The 22,341-nt window shown below is 35.1% G+C and overlaps 1 pseudogene; it reads left to right on the top strand.

The window, feature by feature from the left end:
• Positions 1–8,508: 8,508 nt before the first annotated feature.
• On the top strand, positions 8,509–15,268 carry LOC120171931 (annotated as a pseudogene).
• Positions 15,269–22,341: the final 7,073 nt, after the last annotated feature.

Raw genomic sequence — 22,341 nt, 5'->3', positions numbered from 1 at the left:
GTAAATAAAATATTAATCCTGATGGATGGGATGAAATCTAAAGATATTCTCTTCTGTTTAGAAATCCATGTATAATTAGAAGGGACTTTTAAGGCACATAATGTAGGCTATGGTTCACGGTTATGAAAGAAAAGGATAAAAGGCTCAAATAAGTGTTTAAGGGTTATTGAACCAATGATCAATTCATTATGTTGTCTTTAATCTTGATTTGCTCGATTTGAATATGGTCGTATGTGTCCTTTATTTTCTCTGTTCCATGATCTTCTAGTGAACTGATTCTGGAATGATTGTTCTTGATCAATCTTATGATTTGAAGCTTGATGCGTTATTTGACTTGATGGACTCTTTGCAAGTGCTTCTTGTCTTTTTCTTTCTTTTGTTCTTTTTTCTTTGATTTTTTCTTAGCTTTTATCTTCGCCTTGATTTGATATTCGCACTTTGCATTTAGTTCACCTTTGGGTATATTATGTGGATTGATGGTCTCTACTAATGTGACCAGAGTTTCTTCACCTTGCCCCCAGTATGGAGGGTGATCCTTGGTTTGGGTTGAATCAAAACAAAATATAGTTCAGGCTCAAATGGGGACACAAGGGATATTTATTTTCTCCTTTTGTGAAGGGATAATGAAAGAAAGTTGTTCATCATTTTATACACAGAAGTCCTTGCAGAAGAGGTATCCTAGGGGGATAGAATTTCAGGATTAATTTTATTCATGTGAAAACAATGTATGATAGTGCATGATAGAATTATTTCGAATTAATTTCATTTTTTCCGCTTTTTTCTTTCAGCATGTCTCAATTGTTCAGGCTCATCTTCAGAAAATTGATGCGAGATGCCCCCACGTTATTTCTTATTGTAGGAAGGTTCACGTTCAAGTGAACATCTTGTACTCAATGCCTTCAGGTTTTATTGGTAGAAAAAAATGTCGGTTTTGCATCTAAGAAGACGATGGTGTGACTTTATTAGCTCAACGAAAGGTATGGGTATGACTTTTTGTGCCTCGAAAAGATAAAGGCAATGTTTCAAAGTCTCAAAGAGAGGTAATGTCAAAATTTGGTCTTTTGATAGTGACCATGAATTATTTTGGGTAAAGAATCAGGAGGTTTTATTTTTGGTTTTACAAAACAAAAACGAGATCAAACAAAACAATGCTTTTAATGTAAGTGAAAAGATCTTCCTAGTAGATGCAAAGATCTCTTTTTGATTAGCATCAAAATGCCCCATCATTCTTCAAATATCCATGCCCCTGAATTAATGAGATTCTGGACCTTTAGCTTCGATGCCCCACAGTTCTCAGCGGAATGTTCGGAACTTCCTATGTGGTAACTGTATACGACATCAACATCATAAACCTCAGGATATAGGAACTCTTTTAGCTTGGATCATCTTGGAAGGCTCAACCCTACAACTAACTGAATAGGCTCCCACCGTACTAATTTCAACTTCTCCCTTTACTTGTTCGAAGCTTGCTTCTATTCTCAATGTGGTGTCATATGATTACGACCGCTTCATAGAATCCTCCCCAAATTAATTCCATGTTTTCATGAATGATGCATGTGAAAATGATTAAAAAATGAAATGCATATGAAAAATGCAAAGATGCAAATACAGATGCAAAAAGATTGATCCCAACGATGAATACCGTAAAACAATTTTCACCAGAGATAAAAGCCTTCACATTACAAGGTAGTCCATTTTACAGACATGCTTTCGCTTAGATGTTGAGTCTGAAATGGATCACTACTTTGTCTCAGATCTTTGTCCTTGAAAATGATACCCCTCAAGTGTTTTGTAACTTAACTCCGTTAATGCCCCGGCGGTGTTGAAGTTAGTGCGTCGCTCCTTGATGACTAGCAATAAAATGATTGTAAATAAGTCTTTACTGCTTGATTAGTCCTCGGATCAATGGATAATCATTCTAGTCTTGAATGTTGCACGATCTTCGAGAAAGTCTCCTTCTTCTACTATCTGAACTTCTTTTAGCTCTCGGTGCATATTTGTCTATGTTACTGCTTGATTGAAAACTTTTATCTATTCTTGTGAAAATTTTCTATTGAATATCCCCTTGTGGATAAAAATTTTGCATTATGTCATGTTGATGAACTGCAATGCAAAGAATGATGAAAATGACACAAAAAAAGAAATAAGTTAGTACGGGAAAGATAATCAATAAAATTAAAAGATGTTATTTAAAGATAAATATAACACCTATCAATCATGGTATCTACCCAATAATGCTTTTATTAGACTACCCAGACATGCTTTCTACCCACAATGATTATTTTCAAGAAATTAATCTTAACCGCATGGTATCTAGTCCGCATATTGTTATTCAACATAATTTAAAGCGAAAAAGAAAAGGTTCAAAATCACTCATCCTTTGTGTACCCCTATTTTGGGTACCTATTGACTGACAGAGGATTGGTATGACTATACCTAGGGTGACCATTCTATGGTTCACTATATGCATGGTTTCGGCTCTATGAGGAAAGAGTGCTTGGATTTTCCTTGTTGTTGGTGCCCCCTTGGGCCATCAAATCTTCGATCCTCACCCATTACAGATTTTGAACGGAGCGAGTTCAATTCGAGGGGATTCACTGCCTTATACACATACGAGGAATAAATCCCTACGAAGGTATAAGGTATATATCCCACGAGTTATTTGCTAAAACTCATACGAAGAATAAATTATTACGAGAGTAAAGCATTTACCCCGACTTATTTGGATTAAAGCTCGGGTCTAGAGCTTATGTCATGCAAATGAACATGATGTGTGTGAGGAGGAATGTACAAAACTTTTGACTCAAAAGGAAAACAAAACAAGGAAAAAGCTTGATAAAACCTTGACAAAGTTGAATATATATATCGTAACGCTAGTATGAAAATTTAAAGAAACGAAGAAATTAGAAAAAGAACTTCAATAAATGGATCATAAGCTAACTATAGACTCGAACTCATAATTTCCATCACAACGAAAATGTGTAAGTGACTTACAGCCCGACTCTCTAAAAAAAGTCTCCAGCAGAGTCGCTAAGCTGTCATAACCATTTTTTGAAAAAAAAACAATTAAATATTATTTAAAAAAAAAATTATGACTTTAACTTGAAAAATTATGGATTTATGAATTAATTTGAATTAAATTGAAAGGGAGTCACCATCGACCTTTGAGTTAGGTAGGTCAAATACCTAAAAATGTCTTTTAAAACAATTTTAATGAAAAATAATTTTTAAGACAAAAAAATTGGTTTGTGCTTACCAAAAATCGAATTTGACGGGTCCAGAAGTCGATTACGCGTGGGGAAGGATTAGTACCCCCATAGCGCCCAAAATTGGTACTTAATCGCTTACATGTTGTCTAATGATGAAAAATATGAATCGAATATAAAATTAAAATATGATCCATTTATTGAAGTTTAATTAATTTGCTTCGAATTATTTATTAAGGAAAATGCCTTAACTTGAAAAGAAATTTTGAGATTTGCAATCCTCCATCGGGAATGCTATTTCAACTATTTCTCATTTGTTAAAGAATATTCACTCTACATTGATTTAGGAAAAATGCTTACCGAATATACAAGGAAAATCGATATTTGCGTAAAATAAATTACTACATAAAAACACATTGGATCATTTAAAAACAAATTTTAATTAGTAAAATAAACTAGATTTATTTCAAGTTTCCATTTTGTTAAAAATGTTGTATCGAATCGCACCACTATGACCAAGTGATGCTTTCCCGCTCATTTTACGAATAAGTGTTCTTGAAAATATTCGAATAACATATTCAAAATCTATTATTTTTAAGTAAAAATATTGATCAGTGAACATTTTATAAATTAAAATAAATGAACAATATCGAACAAAATAAAAGAAAATTTAATAATATGTACATATAAATATACAAGGGTTAAGAAACATTTAATAGATATATACATATATAATATGATATATAAATATATACTTACATAAAAACATACATAAATATAAATACATGATAAAAATGAAAAAAATAAAAATCAAATTATAGAAGAATTAAATTTAAAACAGAATAGTCAGAACCATAATAAAGCTAAATAAAAACAGGGACTAAATCATCAAAACAACAATTACCTTGGCAGAAATGGAAACAAAGTAAGATTTCAAGTGTAAAATGCAAATCCTATACAATACAAGCATTAGGAACACAATAAACCCATAAATATTATTCGGGACAAAAACAGAACGAAACATAAATTTGAAAGGGTAAATAGGAATTGTACCAAAGAGTAGCCATATACAAAGTAGTGACTGAAATGAAAGGTTTGTAAATATTATACCCAGAATCGAACATAAAAGAAAATGGTATAATCCATATGATAGTGACTAAAACAATAACATGAAAAGATAAAGGCTTGAAACAAAATAATGTAAAATTCATTTTATGACCCAAATCGTGAGATTACATAGCGCAGGGACCTAATATACAATTAACCCATACATAAAATTACATACTCACTCCCTATCAAAACTACATAGTTGTTCCTAGTATTTAAGGCCAAAATAAGGCCAAAATTAGGGAAAACTTTCATTTTCCTCATTTTCAAGCCAAGGGAAGAAAGAGAGTTTGCCACCGCTACGGCGCTCACGGCGGTCCACGGTGGTCGGAGGAGTCGAAAGACCCCATAATCTTCCTCTCATCTTCCGCAACCCATATCCCAACCTATTTTAGCCTAAAACCCACCCAATAACCCTAAATCTAAAGCTTACCTTCTGAAAGAAAAAGAGAACACAACGACATTCGGGTGATATTTTTTAAGACCTGGACCAAACGGGTGCCTACTTCCCCTAATCTTATGCACCGTACTCTGCAAGTAATGCTGGAGGAACTTCCTTATTAATGTCAGAGGTTGCACTAGTATGATTCTTTTAACCTAAAATGGTCAGTAACATAATGAGCTTTGGGAAGCTTAGTAATATAAAACTACCTATTGATGCTACAGGATACGCAGATAAATGAAAAGCCATGAAATTTCCTTTTTTAAACAAATATATATAGGTTTTCGGGATAAGATGGGGTTCCACTGGTAGTTCATTGAGTAGAAGACATGAAGATCTCAGTTCATAAGAAACATTCATAGTATCAATTTTTCAGTAGATCAAATATGATGTCTAGTGTGTTCCAACCAAAACCAGTGAAAGATATAAATCTTTTTAGAACAATAATGATTTACAACATATTTTCAAAATCATAGTAGAACCCTCCAACCGAACGTCGTTATGTAGTTCCCCAAAACTGCATCCATAAGGGCTTACCCTAAGCACACAACAAAGGGAGCCAACCTAAGGAAATGTCTTGGGGCCCGAGAGCCTAACCAAGGTTCACCTTATGTCTGTAAGGATTTACCAGCTGGATCAAGGCTGAACCTCCATACTCCAGAATCCTACCCATATAAAAATCATGTAGAAATCAGTTTAGCACTAAATCGTAATATCTGGATCATGATCCAGTAATATGTCATAATCGTGATAATAAAATAATCCATATGACTGATATACACCTATACACCATAAGTAGTCCCATTATTAACCTAAGGGAGTGACTTGGGGCCTGAGAGCCTACCCAATGATCACCTTAGGTCCGTAAGGATTTAGTAACTTGATCAGAGTTGTACCTCCATAATCCAGTCTACCCATATAGTATCCCAATAAAACAGTTTGGGTATAACCCATGAAAACAAGAAACCATAGTTCATAAACCAGTAAATTCCATGATTCCATAAATCGGGAACAATTCATATTTTTAGGTGAAAAACCGTAATCGGAGAACACATAGCATGTTTCCATGGTTCATAAACTAGTAAATCAATAATTTTGTTAAAACACATTTCAAAACATATAAAATCGTCAAGTAGTACATGTGGAACACACTAGAGGATCCAAGTATTTTTCAGAAGCACATAATAGTATCAGGAAAACATGAAATTTATTTAATTTGATCGAATTCCAGGAACGAGATCCTATTGAAAGGAATCGATTACTAATAGAACTAATTAGGCATTTAAAGTTGATAACTTAGAATCCCGCTATGATCTAGTGCATCAAGAAGGTGTTCAGGAACCTTTTTACAGAATAATTCTAAATTCAAATTTACTGAGGGTTATTCCATTACTCAACAATCAGAGGTATTCAGGATTATGAATTGAATTATCAGGATTTTATGTCCAATTGAACCAAATGGGGTATTCAGGATCCTTTTCATATGAGTTATTTGGGTGATCGGATATGACCGGAATAATTTGAGCTGATAAGGGAGAAATGAAGGTTCAGAACATTTACAATCTGTTTCAATCTATCGAATTATCGAAATAACTCGAGTTGAACAACTCCCCAAATTGATGCATGTTGATCGGTTCTTTCGTTGCCCTTCTAAGATATTCACTCTTTAGTACTAACAATTCTTGTCCATAGATCACCTACAGAATTATCGCTGAATATATCTTAAAGAGACGAACATATATTCCAATGGTCTTTATTTCATTTACACATTGCAACAATATCAGGAATTGTTAACGTACTTTAATTCATGGTTCATAACCCATATAGACAGTACATCATATAAGATCGGCGGTGTTTCCAGACTTATCCAAGTTATTCACTTAATTCAAGGTCATCGGGGTACTTAATTCAATTAGTATTCAAATTTATCTTGGTCGCTTAGGAGTTTCCTAAGTAATTGGGTCATTTTTGCAAATTCGAATACATACTTTGCTTCCATTTCGTTTAACTTGGTCAAATAATATAGTCATATTGGTATTCGAGGTTGATTTATTCATTTCAGATCTTGAGTGCATTAGTCATTCCTGGGCTTGGAAATACTTTAGGTCATTTTACACTTTAGGGGCATTTTGCTCATTTTACACTTTAGGGGAATTTCTATAAATCCAATATAGATCTGGAATTTAAATTGATGATTCCAAGGTTTAAGTGAATCAAAATATGAGTTCTGAGGTCGTCTATATTATCATAGTTATCCATATTGCTTTTTTACTCTTTAAGGGTATTATCGTAATTTCATTCAATTCCGTCAGTGACATTACTTCGAGTAACTTAGGCTTGAAAGTATTCCAGTTCCATTATAGCTCAGAGTACTTTGCTCATTTGCTCACTGGAGGTTAATTTCACCACTAGGAAAAGTCTTGGTCCTTTTTTAGTATAAGGGCATTTTCATAATTTTACCCCTTAGGGATATTTTAGGTAACATCTTATCCAAATATTCATGATATTTAACCTTAAAAGAAATTAATCAAAATTACGGATCTTGAAGTCAATTCATTCATTATTGAATCACTGAGTTTATTATTATTATTTCCGATTGATCTTCCACTTTCTTAAGCGAGCCATATAAGTCATATTTGGTTACCGACTTTTTATAGTATTCAGATCAAGTTTAGGAAATAATCACTGCATACATGTGACCAATTATGCTTATCCATGCAGGAATCAATACTAACGTCTTCCATAAAGCATGAAACAGGTAGAAATGTATTACATCGATTTCCGTGTCATATCAATCGACCATTTAAACTACATTCGATTGCCCTCGAACTTGAATTCAATGGTCAAAGTCAACGTGTTAAAGTCAATGCTTAAAGTCAACGATCAAAGTCAAAGGGTTGACTCGGACGAGTTGACTCTGACGGGTTGACTCAAACTGAATTGACTCAGACGGGTTAACTCGGACGAGTTGACTCGGTGACTTGACCAGACCAGGCGGGTCGGGTCAGACAGATTGGTTGACCCGGTTCAGGAATTTTCCCCAGGAAAAAAAAAGCCCCATGCGCGAGAGGCGGTGTGTGTGGCGGAAAAACAGAGCGAGATCACCAGCCGATTTCTCCTACAACTCTAAATACCCAATTTCAATCAATACATTAGCCAACATCATCCCAAAAATCCATCGAAAATAAAGAAAATGGTCGAAACACTTACTACACCGGCGACGAAGGTAAATCAGCGGCGTTGACGTGACCCAGCGGTCGGGTTTTGAGCAGAACTGACCAGGGAGCACGACGAGAAGGGTGGTGAGACTCACCGATGGCTAGAACTGCCAGAATCGACATAAAACAAATGACGACCGATGGTTTTAGTCGATACTTTGGTCTTCGATTCACGACTGCCGACAACGTTTCACGATAGGAAGGTGGTCGGGTTTTGTTCACCGTTCGACGGTGAGTCTTTTGGTGGCGGTGGCTCGAGCTGGGGTGGCCGGACGATGACATAATACGGTAGTAAAGGGGTTTAGTAGGAATGAATTTGGGGTTAGGGATTTTGATTTTGGTGTTTTGATAATTTGGGGTTAATCGATCGATATTTATTTTTCATTGGGTAATTAAAATAGTAAAATTTGGGGTTATATCCCTAAAATTTCGTCAAATTACACCATAACCCTCATATTACAAAATCTTATAATTTGACCCCTAAATTAGGTGTTACACTCTGATCGTCGCTTCAATTCCCGCCATCATTGTTTTCCGGTGAATCGCTGGAAAGAGAGATTAAAGTAGATGGGGCGCAGAAAGAAGAACGCTTCTCCACGAGTAAAACAGGCGGCCGAGCTGAGTGACAATAACACCAAGATCGAGGTATTGGCGCCTCCGTCAGAACCCGATGACGGTTCGTCTTATGCTGCGTTTCAGTTGGAGTGCGGGCGAGCCCTAACGGTGCTCTGACGTGGAAACCATACTAGAACCCTTTGGTTGATGAAAGATTTGTGTGCTCGTCACGAGAACTCGGCTCACGCGGCGCTAATCCACCGCGATCAAAGCACGGTCTGCAAAAAAGCGGCCTCCTTCATCGATGATTGTAACGCCAAGAACCGGTATATAAAGAACGCGATCGATTCGGCCAAGAGGTTGCGGAATTATCTCCAAACTCGATCGAATTTGCTCATGGTCATGCGAATTTACTGTATGAATATGCCAGGGATGTAAAAGAGTTTCAAGAAGTGATTCAAGAATGCGAACGCGGATGGGCCATTGAGATTCCGGTGGATCCCACCAAAGAAAACTTACAAGAAGAGAGTCAACAGAAAATACCAACCCCGGAGGCGAGAATTTTGCACGTACCTTCAATTTATGCTTGGTTAAAGAATATTGGGAGTGGATAAGAGTGCTTTAGGTTCTTTCCGGTTATGAAAGTGCGGATGATCCTATGGAAGCCAGTAGACAGATACTATAACTCGATGAGATTAACAAAGATACAAAGACGCCAGAAGAAAGAAGGAAAGAGATTGAGGCTGGAGTTGCTGCTGCTAGGTTCTTGCAACAGAAGAAGTCTGACCCGGCCCATTCTTCTTCACTTTTGCAGAGGCGCCAGAGACAGAGGGCTGGATCTTCTGTAGGTGGACAAAGAGGAGGAGCAGATAAAAGGAGGAAGAATGGTTCTACATCTGAAAGGAGAGATTTGGTTCGATCATTTTGGAATTCAATGAGTCTTGACTCGAAGAAAGATTTGCTTAGGATTAGGATTAGTGATCTCAAAGCATATTTTGGCTTGTTGAAACATGGACTGGCGGGTGAGATATTCTCAGAGGCTTTGGCATTTGCCGAGGTTAATAAGAATTGGATGTTTTGGACTTGCTGTAGGTGTACTGAGAAGTTTGTGGATTCACAGTCTCATGTGAAGCATGTTATTCAGGAACATATGGGGAAACTCATCCCTAAAATGCAGGCCGTTTTGCCAGAGTGTTGTTAATGAGTGGTTAAATATGCTCCTTAACTGTTCTTGGGATCTCCTGGATATTTCTGTGGCAGTTAAACTAATAGATAACTGGTCTAAATTTGATGATTCGGAAGTTAAAAGAACAGCACGTCAACTTGTGGATGGGTGGCCAACAGTGGATGATGTTGAGTGTTCAAAGTTGCTTGAAAGAATCGGTGCTACATTTGAACTTCTTATTATACATAACTACCTTGCTGCCAGCAATCTTAACAAGGTGATACAATTCACAATTGATGCTTTGCAGAGTATGGTTTCCGGTTCTCAGCTTCTGGATTATGGTGTACATCGAAGTCCCTTGTGCATTTGTTTTTTGGGAGCTACGCAACTTAGAGAAATCTTCAAATTATTGCATGATATATCTCATTTTTGTGGTCTGGATAGATATTCTGAGAAGGATGCTCCTGTCGATGATGTGAATGGTGCCACTCAGGTTCTTGAGGGTAAAGAGAAGATTATTCTCAGTGCAGATGCTTCATGTCTCCTCCTGGATGAACATTTATTGCCTGATGCTAGTCAGGCTGATGCTATACTGTCCTGGATTTTTTCTGGCCCGTCATGTGGGGTTCAATTAGCGTGGTGGATACGCATAAAAGAAGAGAAAACAAAGCAAGGATTTGAGATCTTTCAGTAGCTGGAGAAGGAGTTTTATCACCTACAAAGTCTCGGTGAGAGAAAATGTGATCATATAAGCTATGAGGAAGCACTGCAGGCTGTGGAGGATCTGTCTTGAAGAAGGTAAGAAGAGGGATACATCCACAGAATTTGTGCATAGAAGCTATGAGTCTGTCCTTAGGAAGCAAAATGAACTTGAAAAAAATGTTGCTATGTTCCTCAGCACAAGCTTTGAGGTGGAGGCTATATCTAATGTTTTAAAAGAAGCAGAAGCTCAGTTATTTAATTTGGAATCTGGCAAAGATGATGACTGGGGAGCTAAGGATTATCTGCATCAAGCGGACACCTGCATAGAGGTTGCCCTTCAGATACAGAAGGAACAAGTATCAGTGGATGTCTTTTACTTTATTTGCAACTTCTAAATAAAAAATGACTCTTAACTTGCCATTCTTTACAGTTCTATTTTGTAATGCAGCTTAGCAAAGTTGATGCAAGAATTATGCGTAATGTTACTGGGATGAAGCAATTGGAAGTTGGACTTGAACCAGTGTCTGCCTATGATTATCGATTAATATTGTTTCCTTTAGTGAAATCATACTTAAGGGTATGGAATAAATCAGTTGATTTTTGTGTGGTGTTTTATTTATTCAAAACCAAATGTATATATCCTGATCTTTCTACTTTTATATTAATTAATTTAAAATTTAGGTACACATGGAGGGTCTGGCCGAAAAAGTTGCCACCGAGAAGTCTGATGCTGCAAGAGAAGCGTTTTTAGCAGAGCTTGCACGTGACTCTAAGAAGGGTATTCAAGGGGGAAATGATAACTCCAGAAATTCACAAAAGAAAAGCAAGGATAAGAAAAAGAACAAGGAGTTCCGAAAATCCAAGGAGTCAAAGGTATGTTTTACATTTTTCCCCTGATAATTTAGCTGTTAGTTAACTTTGTTTATATTCTATTGTGAAGATCTAATGTTTTCTTACTCTTTCAGGCTTCTGGTGAAAATGAGCTGCATATACTTAATGATGAGACTGCAGAGCAAGTGTATGTTTTTTCCGCCTTCTCTGAATTTGCAGTGTCATTTATGATTTCAAAGTTTTCTGCCCTCATATAACTGTTATTGATACTTTTTGACGAAGATTCCTGTTAAGGTGCATTTTCATGCATGTTTTCTTGCAGTTCTTTGGCAATTGTTTCTGATGGAGATCATCTAGGTTCTGAAGTTGTTTCTCTGAATAGTGATGAATTGAATTTGAAACAACAAGAGGACATAAGAGTTGAGGATGATACTAGTGAATGGCAGACAGTAAGAAAAAGTAGCCGACATAAGAGTTCCAACAGATATCTTGATGGAAAATGTCAAGTAGTGAGAAGGAAAGCATTCAATTTGGAAGTTTTCATTTCCATGTAGAAGAGCAAGTTAGATTTGTTGATGGTATCCCCACGGACAGTGGTAAAGTTTTCTCTGTGCTTGTTGTGGTGGAGTGTTATGTTTTAGTGCTCTGTTGTGCTGGAAAGCTGTTACACTTTCCATGCTAGAATGTTATATTAGATCTAGGCAAATGGTTCTATGGTAATTGAAAGAGGGTTTAGATTTAAACTGTCGCAACTGTCAGTTGTGTTTTCTTTCTCGCTTCTTTTATGGTGACAGGAAAAAAGGAGAATTAATTTACTTTCTTCTGTATGGGTCCCTTCAAAGCAGAAGCAGAACTGGATTTTCATGATAATGTCTTGATGTTGAACTGCTCATTTTATTCAACATGTTCATGTCTGCACTGGAGTCTTATCTTTAAATAACATGATACCTGGATGTCTGAATTAATGTTCATGAAAAAAATCACATCCAAGAAATTTCTGTGGCATGGAGGATTAATATAGAAAATTAAACTGGACATCTTTTAAGTGCTTTCTATATTTTTATAGTACTGTTCACGAAGTCATATTGAAACAAAAGATATCTTGATGCTTCATATAAGTGGCTTAACGGACATAGCTTGAGCTGGAACTTTTCAATTTATCAGATACCATTATCAGGTTTACATGCATGTTCTCAAGTTGTCTGATGTTATTCTTCATATAGTATTGGTTTATTTTCAATGAATTTCTCTTCTGATGTATGTCTGCATGTCTGTATTATGTCTTTGTTATATTAAGTATTTTTCAGATTTTATTTTTTCATATTAAATAAACTAAGTTGACATGGGTACTTTGTGAAACCAGCTGCTCCTATTTCCGAAGAAGGTGATACAAAGACTTTAAGACAACTGCAAGCTCGGGAAGATTATGAAGGTTCCAAGCTGACCTTGAGAATGATGCTCTGCAAAGCCTTGGTAGTTTTCTTACTGCATATTACTTATACATGCTTCTTATTGGTTATGCTACCCTTTCAAGCATTATGTTTGCCATTGTGAGTCTTGAGATGAGCCAGTTGTACTTTTTGAGCATAAAAGAACTGCTGTAGTGTGTGTCTGATGATTTTTCTTGAGCAACCATCTTCTGAGTAGCCTCTTCTATATTTTTTACAGTAATGTTCACGAAGTTATATTGAAACAAAAGTTATCTTGATAATTCATATCAGTGGTTTAACAGGAATATAGCTTGAGCTGGAACTGTTCCATTTATCTGATACCATTATCAGGTTTACATGCATGTTCTCATGTTGTCTGATTCTATTCTTCATGTAGTATTGGTTTATTTTCAATGAATTTATCTTCTGATGTTTGTCTGCATGTCTGTATTATGTCCTTGTTATATGAGTTATTTTTCAGATTTTATTTTTTCATATTATATAAACCAAGTTGACAAGGGTACTTTGTGAGACCAGTTGCTCCTATTTGCGGAGAAGGTGATACAAAGACATTAAGATAGCCGCAAGCTCAGGAAGATGATGAAGAAAGGTTCCAAGCTGACCTTGAGAAGGATGCTCTGCAAAGCCTTGGTAATGTTCTTATTGCATATACTTATACATGCTTCTTATTGGTTATGCTACCCTTTCAAGCATTATGTTTGCCATTGTGTGTCTTGAGATGAGCCAGTTGTACTTTTTGAACATAAAAGAACTGTTGTGGTGTGTGTCTGATGATTTTTCTTGAGCAACCATCTTCTCAGTAGCATCTTATGAAAAAACGTTAAAATGATTTCACCTATGAATTTTTTAGTGGAAAAGAGGATTTTGGTTTCATCTAATTAAGGAATATTTTGCATCATTAGGTACTGCTCTTCTGCTGTCTGTGTCGAGACTGTCGACACTAACATGTTGAAAGTTCTTTTACTGGGTAATTGTTACAACGGTTATGTATTGGAGTCATCTCTCTGATTGTCTGATGGACTAAGTTTTGGATGGTGAACTGTCTGGGTATGCATCAGTATTTAACTAGGTAGTTAAGGCTCAACTGTTGTGTTGTATATATCAGTGTTTTTGGCAGCCTATTGTTTAGTTGCACATATATTTTCACATTGATGATACAATACATGTTGAAATAAATTTCATATTTAGACACGTACAAATTTTACCTAAAGTAGCAATTTTTTTCCTTGCATATTGATTTCTGTAGTTTTTATATTCAGTTCTGTAGCATTCTTCTTTAGGATTTATTGCAACTTGGCCGGGAAACCAAAACTTTTTTTGTGTATGTATATACATGGTGTTAAGTTTGTTGTTTTCAGTTTCATTGAATAGTTTGGCTACTTCAGCAGCTTTTTAACCTGTTATTTATTTATTTTTCAGACACATACCAAGCACAAAGAGCACCTTTGCAAGTAAACGACCATAGTGTTTCACCAAATGACCTCTCCAATGAGGGTTTGAATGAAACCGATGTCCTTGGTACTGGCCTCCAGAATGAAGTTGGTCAATACAATTGCTTTCTGAATGTCATAATACAGGTTGGTTGCTTCCTGTAAGAGTGAAATGGTCTCTATAGGCCTACGGTTCTTGAACTTAACTTTATATGTAATTTCTCTTGCTAACTTGCTTGCTCTTGGTGTAACCTCTGTCGTTGTGGCACTTGAGATGGTTCCGTGATGAATTCTTGCGGATATCGACATCAGATCATGTTCATGTGGGAGACCCATGTGTTGTCTGTGCAGTATATGAAATTTTCATTGCAACACTTGTGGGTGATCCATTGTCATTTTTGGTCTTGCAGTTCTTGATTAGCAGAAAACTTTTGAAAGTGGTGATGACATAGCAGCAACACTGGCTGCCTTGAACTCTGAAATAGATGTTAGTGTCCTCTATGATGGTCTCGGTCCGAAAATTAAGCATAATCTAGTCTCAGTGGTACGTATTTGCATTCTACAAAATTTAAAACGCAGAAAGGGGGTGAATGTTGAACATTGTCTTTCTAAGGTTTTATTTTGAAACTCTCAGATTTGCTATTACAGGCAACACTATCACTGTTTTGCCTATAGTCATAAGCGTGGAAGGTGGATTATGTATGATGACGAAATTGTCAAGGTAAGTAAGTGTTATATTTTATGGAATATGTCATCCATGCCAGTGTTACAATATGACTTTAGATGTCCAGGTGATCGGTAGCTGGGCTGATGTTGTTACTACGTGTGAGCAAGGGCGCTTCCAGCCACAGGTTCTATTCTTTGAAGTTGTAGATTAAACGAAATTGGAATCCGATTGCTGTCGGTGGTTGCATATAGTCGCATTGCAGCTTATACATTCGAAAGTTGGAGGGTGGTTACAAAATCCAGAGTTGTATAAAACAAAGAGTTTGAGGATAAAATGAGTTGTTCTTTTTGTAGTGAAATGATGTAACAAATAGATTTTGTTGAAAATTGAGGAAATAGATGATGAAGTTAGTTTTGATTTTCTGATACTTGTGCCGACAATGAAGGAGGATTTATGAGTTGAGAGATGGTTTTGTATAGATAAACATTAGGTCTCCTAGGGATGGTTGAGCTTATGGTCTAAATTTCTGTAGTCATTAGGATATTTTGTGTGCACTAGGCTTTTTTTTTTTTTGCATTTATGTTGATGCAGATTTACAAGTATTTGATACATAAATGTATTTTCTTTTAATTTATAATAAAGATATTTGTTAGTATTCTACTTTTATTTGTAGAAAACAAAATTTCAGGTTGGTGTATAAGTAATTGTCATGCGGATATGATATGATATGATATAAATAATAATAATACGTCAAATCGAATAGGATACGAACAGTAGTTACAATGCTATTGAAGGAGATAAAGAAAACAATAAGGAAAATGGCAAAAACAAAACACATTATAGACATAAAAGCTTTGATAATCCATTTATTTAACCATTGTTGGCTAGAACTTGACGCTTTCATTATTTTATAAATATAAAAGGAAGAAAAAAAATTAGAGAGCGTTAAACAAAACATAGTTTGTAGTGCAATGAATAATGATTCCAAGGTGAATTATGATCATTATAAAGTAAGTTGTCATTATCTTTAGATCTTGACTGTTTAAAAATTCTGAAAGAGATACTCTTTGCTCCTATTTATGAAGGTCCAATAAAGCCTTTTTCTCCATCAAAATTTTTGTTAGTTTTCTAGGATTTCAAAGAGAGAAGGATGGAGTTGGGAGATATACAAGTGAGAGGGAAATAAGTTGATAAAGCAGAAGTTAATATATGGAATTATGTATTTGGATATGTTAAGATGGCAGTAGTTAAATGTGTCATCGAACTCGGGATCTTTGATGCTATCGACAACCATGGAAGTCCCATGATTCTCATTGAGCTAACGGCTACCTTCAGATGTGAACCGTCTCGTTTTCACCGCATTATGAGGTTCCTGGTGCACCACCAAACCACCTTAAGTAGTTTGGCTTGCAATGGATTTGACTCTTCAATCTTCATATAATCTTTCAAAATTGTTTTTATGCATTTATCTTTTATGTTAGATGCTGGAGGGGACTTTGTTATATTTATTGTCTCATATAAGGATTTAAGTTGTGATTTCTGTCGCGTTTTTAGTTATGTTGCATTTATCATGATTCCTAGCATAACGAACTCTATTTAGTAATTGAGGGTATCACGATAATACAATAATAATTTTAGACGACACCATTTTTGTTATATAGCAAGCGCTATTACAATAACGAACGACTATTTAAATCCCTAATTTCATGACTGATCTAAAAAATGCTCTTCGTCTACACATCATAATGTTGCAAAAGCAGTTGACTAGGTTACAACAAGATATGATGAATCAAGCATCAAGATGTATCAAACCAAATGATCTAGATGATGGCAACCAAGGCTAGTGATAGAGAGAAAATAGCTGATAAAGGATATCAGTGTTATCAGACTAATGCGTCAAGAATGATAACCTACCCTGGAGCATCCCACTCAAACCTAGGGAAGAGCCTCATTAATCATGAGTAATTTGAAGATAAATTCAAGAGGTTGAAGGAAGAAGTTGGAGCTACGAAAAATGTTAATGCCTCCCACAAAGAAATAGAAGTGAGAGAACTCATGTGATCCTGTCTAGCACCAACATTCTTCATGACATACTCACATCATTGAAGATCCATCAAGTTCAATCTAAGGGAGTTCTAGTTTACTTTATCTTATATTTACTCATTTATACACTATATATTATTATGAGCATACATTTGCATATTAGACTATACTTGAATTATCATAACATGAACATTCATTCATTATGTCCTATGCTTTGCATCATTGATTGATATTCATGCATATAATCTATAGTTATAATAATAATATTCATTCATTATCATATGATGCATGAGTTATTATTAGAACCTATAGTTCACATCTTTATATTATATGTTTATTAATTGAAATACGTAACTTAGATTATGTTTCTTTGTTAAGGTACATAGGCGACCACATATTGGGAGTTGACTTAAGCTAGTAAATGGACTCCAAATCCATGGGAACATGGCTAGGACAACTTCGGGGAAGCTAATGACCAATTTGGAGAAAAGTTGTCAACTGCACTCCGAGCTCATAGCTGACTTGAGCTGGACTGTTGAGCTAGCTAGGCTACATAATTCAATTGGGGAGATGAATTATCATCATCACCCATCAGAGAACTTCAAATATGGGCCAAGTCAAATTTTCAAAAATCGTACCTTTTCGCGAAGAGGTTCCTTTCCAAGGGATGACTTTTCACAATGAGCTGCTAAAAGACTTATCATTATACAACTCACCTATTGCCATCTCACTTTTAGCTCAAACACTTTGGAACTAGCTCATTCATGAAAGGTTACCTTCCAAACATTGTTACCTTTCGTGAAATTTGTTGTCCATAAATATGCCTTACCTTTCGCCAAAGGAGGCCTAATTTAAGAAAAGACTTGAGGAACACCAAGGTGACTATTTGGCGACACACACATACAATCATATGGAGAGTTTGGTGCCAAAATGAACAAGTACAAGAATATTTGGCCAAAGGAGAGGTTCATTCATCCTAGTCGAGTCATCATACCCTTTTTGAAGAGTTAGCCGAACCAACACAAGGCCTATAGACGTACGGATTCATTTAATAAGTTATGTACATTCATTAAGTTAAGTATTTTGCTGAAACAACACCTAACTACTCAGCCAAGCCTTTCAATTCCTATAAATATGAAGGCTTTCATTATTTGTAAACATCAATCATTTTATAAACTTTCTTTGTGAGTTAAATCTCTCTTCAAAGTTCTTTGAGAACAATATCGATTAAGCAAGTATAATTTTTATACTTGTGGCATCATTCACTTCACTTTGATACTTATAATTCCTAGATCATATATCTAGTGGGTTTAATTCCTACTCACCACCCCTTTATTAAGTTTATAAAGGCTGGGGATATACTCTTTACTATAGTTTCTTCTTTAACTTGATTAAGATATTATTGCTTTATCATCTTCCATTATCATTCTTTTAACCATCTTCCATTTTCGTTTCCACAACAAAATCAAGTCATTATCAATATCCATTGAAGGCCACCATTACATCTATCAACTACCACAACAACTCTACTTCTATCCTTACTTATTTTATCTCATTTACATTTCCATTCTATCATTATCAACCATATACTAATCATATTTCATTCTTTTTATTGCAGCCAAACTTATCAATTCGGGAACAATACTTGTTATCATTTCCTAGATCGGGACAACACAATAAGGCTATCTATTGTATTCTCCATTGAAAGGTTTGGATAGGCTTACATCAAGCGATATTTAGAGAATAGCTGGAAGTGACAAGCAAGTACATTGGCGTGCAAAGCAAAAAGAAAAAAGAAAAGGAAAAAAAAGGCTCCTATATCAATCAAAGAGTTTAAAAAAAAAGAGAAAAGCACAAAAGAAGAAAAGGCAAAAAGAAAGAAATTTCCAACAAGAAAAGACAAAAGTAAAGTGCATTACAAGTCAAGACAAGAGCGGTGAAAGTCTATCAAAAAATAACCATATTGAAGAGATAACCTTATTGTGTCTTAGAAAGGAAAGGTTGTAAGTATTGTTCTTGGGTTGTAAGTATTGTTCTTGGGTTGTAAGTCACCTTTTTCTTTTCTTTCTTTCTTATCCAAACCTTTTCTTATTTCTATTCCTTTCTTCTTTTCTTTTATAACCCTTTTGTTCTTAACTTTCTATTTCCATTTTTATTCATAACCCATCATTGCAGTGATGCAACAAGTTAAAAATTACCTATCATAATCTTGAGTTAGTTCTTTCAAAAGCAAAACATATATTCCTGAGAGCAAACACGAGCGTGAGTAGAGTGATAATCTACTTTCTTTGGAGTGAAGATTGTAAGGCTTTGTGAGTGTGCTGGTGAGGTTTTAATTTTCTTTATTTTATACTAACATTGTTGTGTCATCTTTCATTTTTTCAAACATTGGAGGACAAACAACAAAGAACAAACACATTTCACACTCGTTGCCATGTATATGGTAAAGTGTGTCTTATAGTTATCGACGGAGGAAGTTGTAAAAACATTGCAAGAAAATATATGGCAGAAAAGATTGGGCTTACAACGATCAAACATTCCAGCCCATATGAATTACAATGGTTGAACGAAGAGGAAGAGTTGAAGGTCATTGAATAAGTATTTGTGCCATTCTCAATCAGAAGGTACGAAGACAAGATTCTATGTGATGTGGTGCCTATTAGTACGAGTTATTTACTCTTGGGGAGGCCATGTCAATTTTATAAACAGACTATCCATGATGGCTTTACAAACCGGTATTCATTCTACCACAATGAAAAAAAGTCATCGTGACTCCACTATCCCCTAGCCGAGTAAATGAAGATCAAAACACATTGAGGAAAACATTGAAGCAAAGAAAGAGCAACTTAAATACAATGTAATTGAAGGAGAACGTTTGGAGGAAAATTCAAATGAATAAAAGCATTTTGAAGTTGAACAAAACATTGGAGTTGAAAATGCAGAAAACATTGGGGTTGTAAATAAGAGAATTGGAAAGAATGAATTTGGAGACAAGAAGAATGATGAACAACCAATTTTATCTAACGATTCTTTTTCTCCTATTCTTGATTTTCTTTGATGCAGAATAATGAAAAGACTTCAAGGGATGATCCAATCATAAATATTATCAAACAACAAACATGTTTTAATAAAGAAGTTTTAAAGGATGAACCAATACAATTTTCCATCAAGAACAAGCGTTTACTTCCATTCATAAGCATTAATGGGTTTGTTTTCTTTAGTCTTTTGGAATTGATTTTATTTTCTACTAATCTGATTGTGGTTGTAGGAAATGAAAGTAGATATAAGTTTGAGAAAGAGTTGCACCGGAACATGAGAGGAAACAAAGAAGATGATTCAAAAAAAATTCCTACCATGTCTAGCTCTTTAATGGTTGTTTCTATTAAATCAAAGGTGGTCATTTGTAAAGATACAAAGGCAAAAGCACATGATGTTTCCAACCATCACCAAAGAGAAGTTGAAGGGATAAGTACCTTTTCCAAAAGATATAATGTTTCAAGCCAAGTAGTAGTTCAAAGGACAAGTCACTTCACCAATGAATATGATGTTTTAAATCAAGGTAAAGTTCAAAAGACACATCCTTATACCAAAGGAAATGTTGGTTACAAACAACACCAAGGAGACATTAAAGAAATTAGTGCTTTTACAAAAGGGCATGATGTTTCAAAACAATACAAAGGAGTTGAAGTGACCTACCTACTTGAATGATTTAAAAGGTTAAGACTTTTCACCAACCATCATGATCATTCAAAGGAAAAAGACGAAGAGTTATATACCTTCTCCAAAGGACGTGTTGTTTCAAGCAAATATATTTTTCAAAAGACATGCTTCATCAATGAAAGATATGATGTTTCCAAGGGACATAAATGAGGACTCCAAGAGACGCAAGTCTTTACACAGAGATATGTTGAATCAAATAAACACAAACGATATGGAACAATGAGGTTGAACATTTCATAGGGAACATCTTCTCAAGGAGAACATAATGATTCAATCATCCCTACATCAAAAAGGTCTTCAATGAAAACCTACTTCGATTTGAGGACAAATCGCCTAAAAAAAGGGGAATTATGTGATCCTGTCTAGCACCACCTTTCTTCATGACATACTCACATCATTGAAGATCCATCAAGCTCAATCTAAGGGAGTTCTACCTTACTTTATCTTATATTTACTCATTTATGCACTATATATTATTATGATCATACATTTGCATATTAGACTATACTTGATGTTGAGTTAATCGATCGACGAAATAGCCAAGAGAATGAGTGAATTGGAAATAAAAATTTTGGTGGAAGCTTTTGCAGAAAATAGAAAATTTGTACAGCGCTTTAGAGTGGTTCGACTTTCTCAACCAAAGTCTACGTCCACCACCTTAGCTATCCACACTAAGGATTTTCCAACAAATTCACTAATTTGTTCTTTATTTTAAGGACAAAGAGTAACCTTACAACTCCCTCAAGAATTATACCCCAAATTCTTGAGAACACTCTCTCTCAAAGAGAAATACACAAATTTGCAAACTTACAGAAAAACTTCACAAGGCAAGATGTTTTCACAATTCTAGAACAAAGAAAGAACACTCACGAATGAATACAATTGAGTACAAGTAGTTTTCTTGAAAACAAAATGAATATTGAATGAAAATTGGCTTGAATTGCTCCAACTTGATGTTTAAGACTTTCTCTTTGTTTCTCGCACAATTCTTGTTGATCAATGGCTTCAGAACTTGTTTATATACACCATGGAATGATTCTGAACGTTGGGGATCATTGGTGAAGTTAATAGAGTTGTTATGGTGTGAAAACCATTTAAAAAATCTGTTGGGAGCATATATGTATCGGTACACTCTCAAGGTGTATCGGTACACTGTGTGTAAAATTCAAATATTTCGACCGTTATATGACCGAGTGTACCGGTACACACTAGGTGTACCGGTACACACTAGGTGTATCGGTACACTAATTACATTTGATGTTTCAATAGAGCCAGAAGTGTATCGATGCATTGGATGTTTATCGGTCATAAAATGCATTCGATGTTGGGTGTGTATCAATACATTCAAGAGTGTATCGGTACATTCCTTTGTAAAAATTATTTTTGGCTCGATTAAGGTTCAAAATACTTTGTAAAAATTGTTTTAAAAATATTAAGACCCATACACAATTTTACATTTACGTAAGGATTAAAATTGACATTTGAAAACTTGGAGTAATATTTTTAATATTCGAATATTTGAAATCGGATATAAAATCTTAAAATCATTTATATTCTATTTGTTATATCGAAACATCAAAATGTTTCAACACTTGAATTATCATAACATGTGTATTCATTCATTATGTCCTATACTTTTCATGATTGATTGATATTCATGCATATAATCAAAAGTTATAATAATAATATTCATTCATTATCATATGATGCATGAGTTATTACTATAACCTATAGTCCACATCTTTATATTATATGTTTAATAATTGAATTACTTAACTTGTATTATTTTTCTTTGTTAAGGTAC

This window comes from Hibiscus syriacus, unplaced genomic scaffold (genome assembly GCF_006381635.1).
Source record: "Hibiscus syriacus cultivar Baekdansim isolate YM2019G1 unplaced genomic scaffold, ASM638163v2 tig00111837_pilon, whole genome shotgun sequence".
NCBI classification, from domain to species: domain Eukaryota; kingdom Viridiplantae; phylum Streptophyta; class Magnoliopsida; order Malvales; family Malvaceae; genus Hibiscus; species Hibiscus syriacus.
The sequence above is the reverse complement of the archived record's forward strand: the minus strand, read 5'-3'. Positions and strand labels throughout refer to the sequence as shown.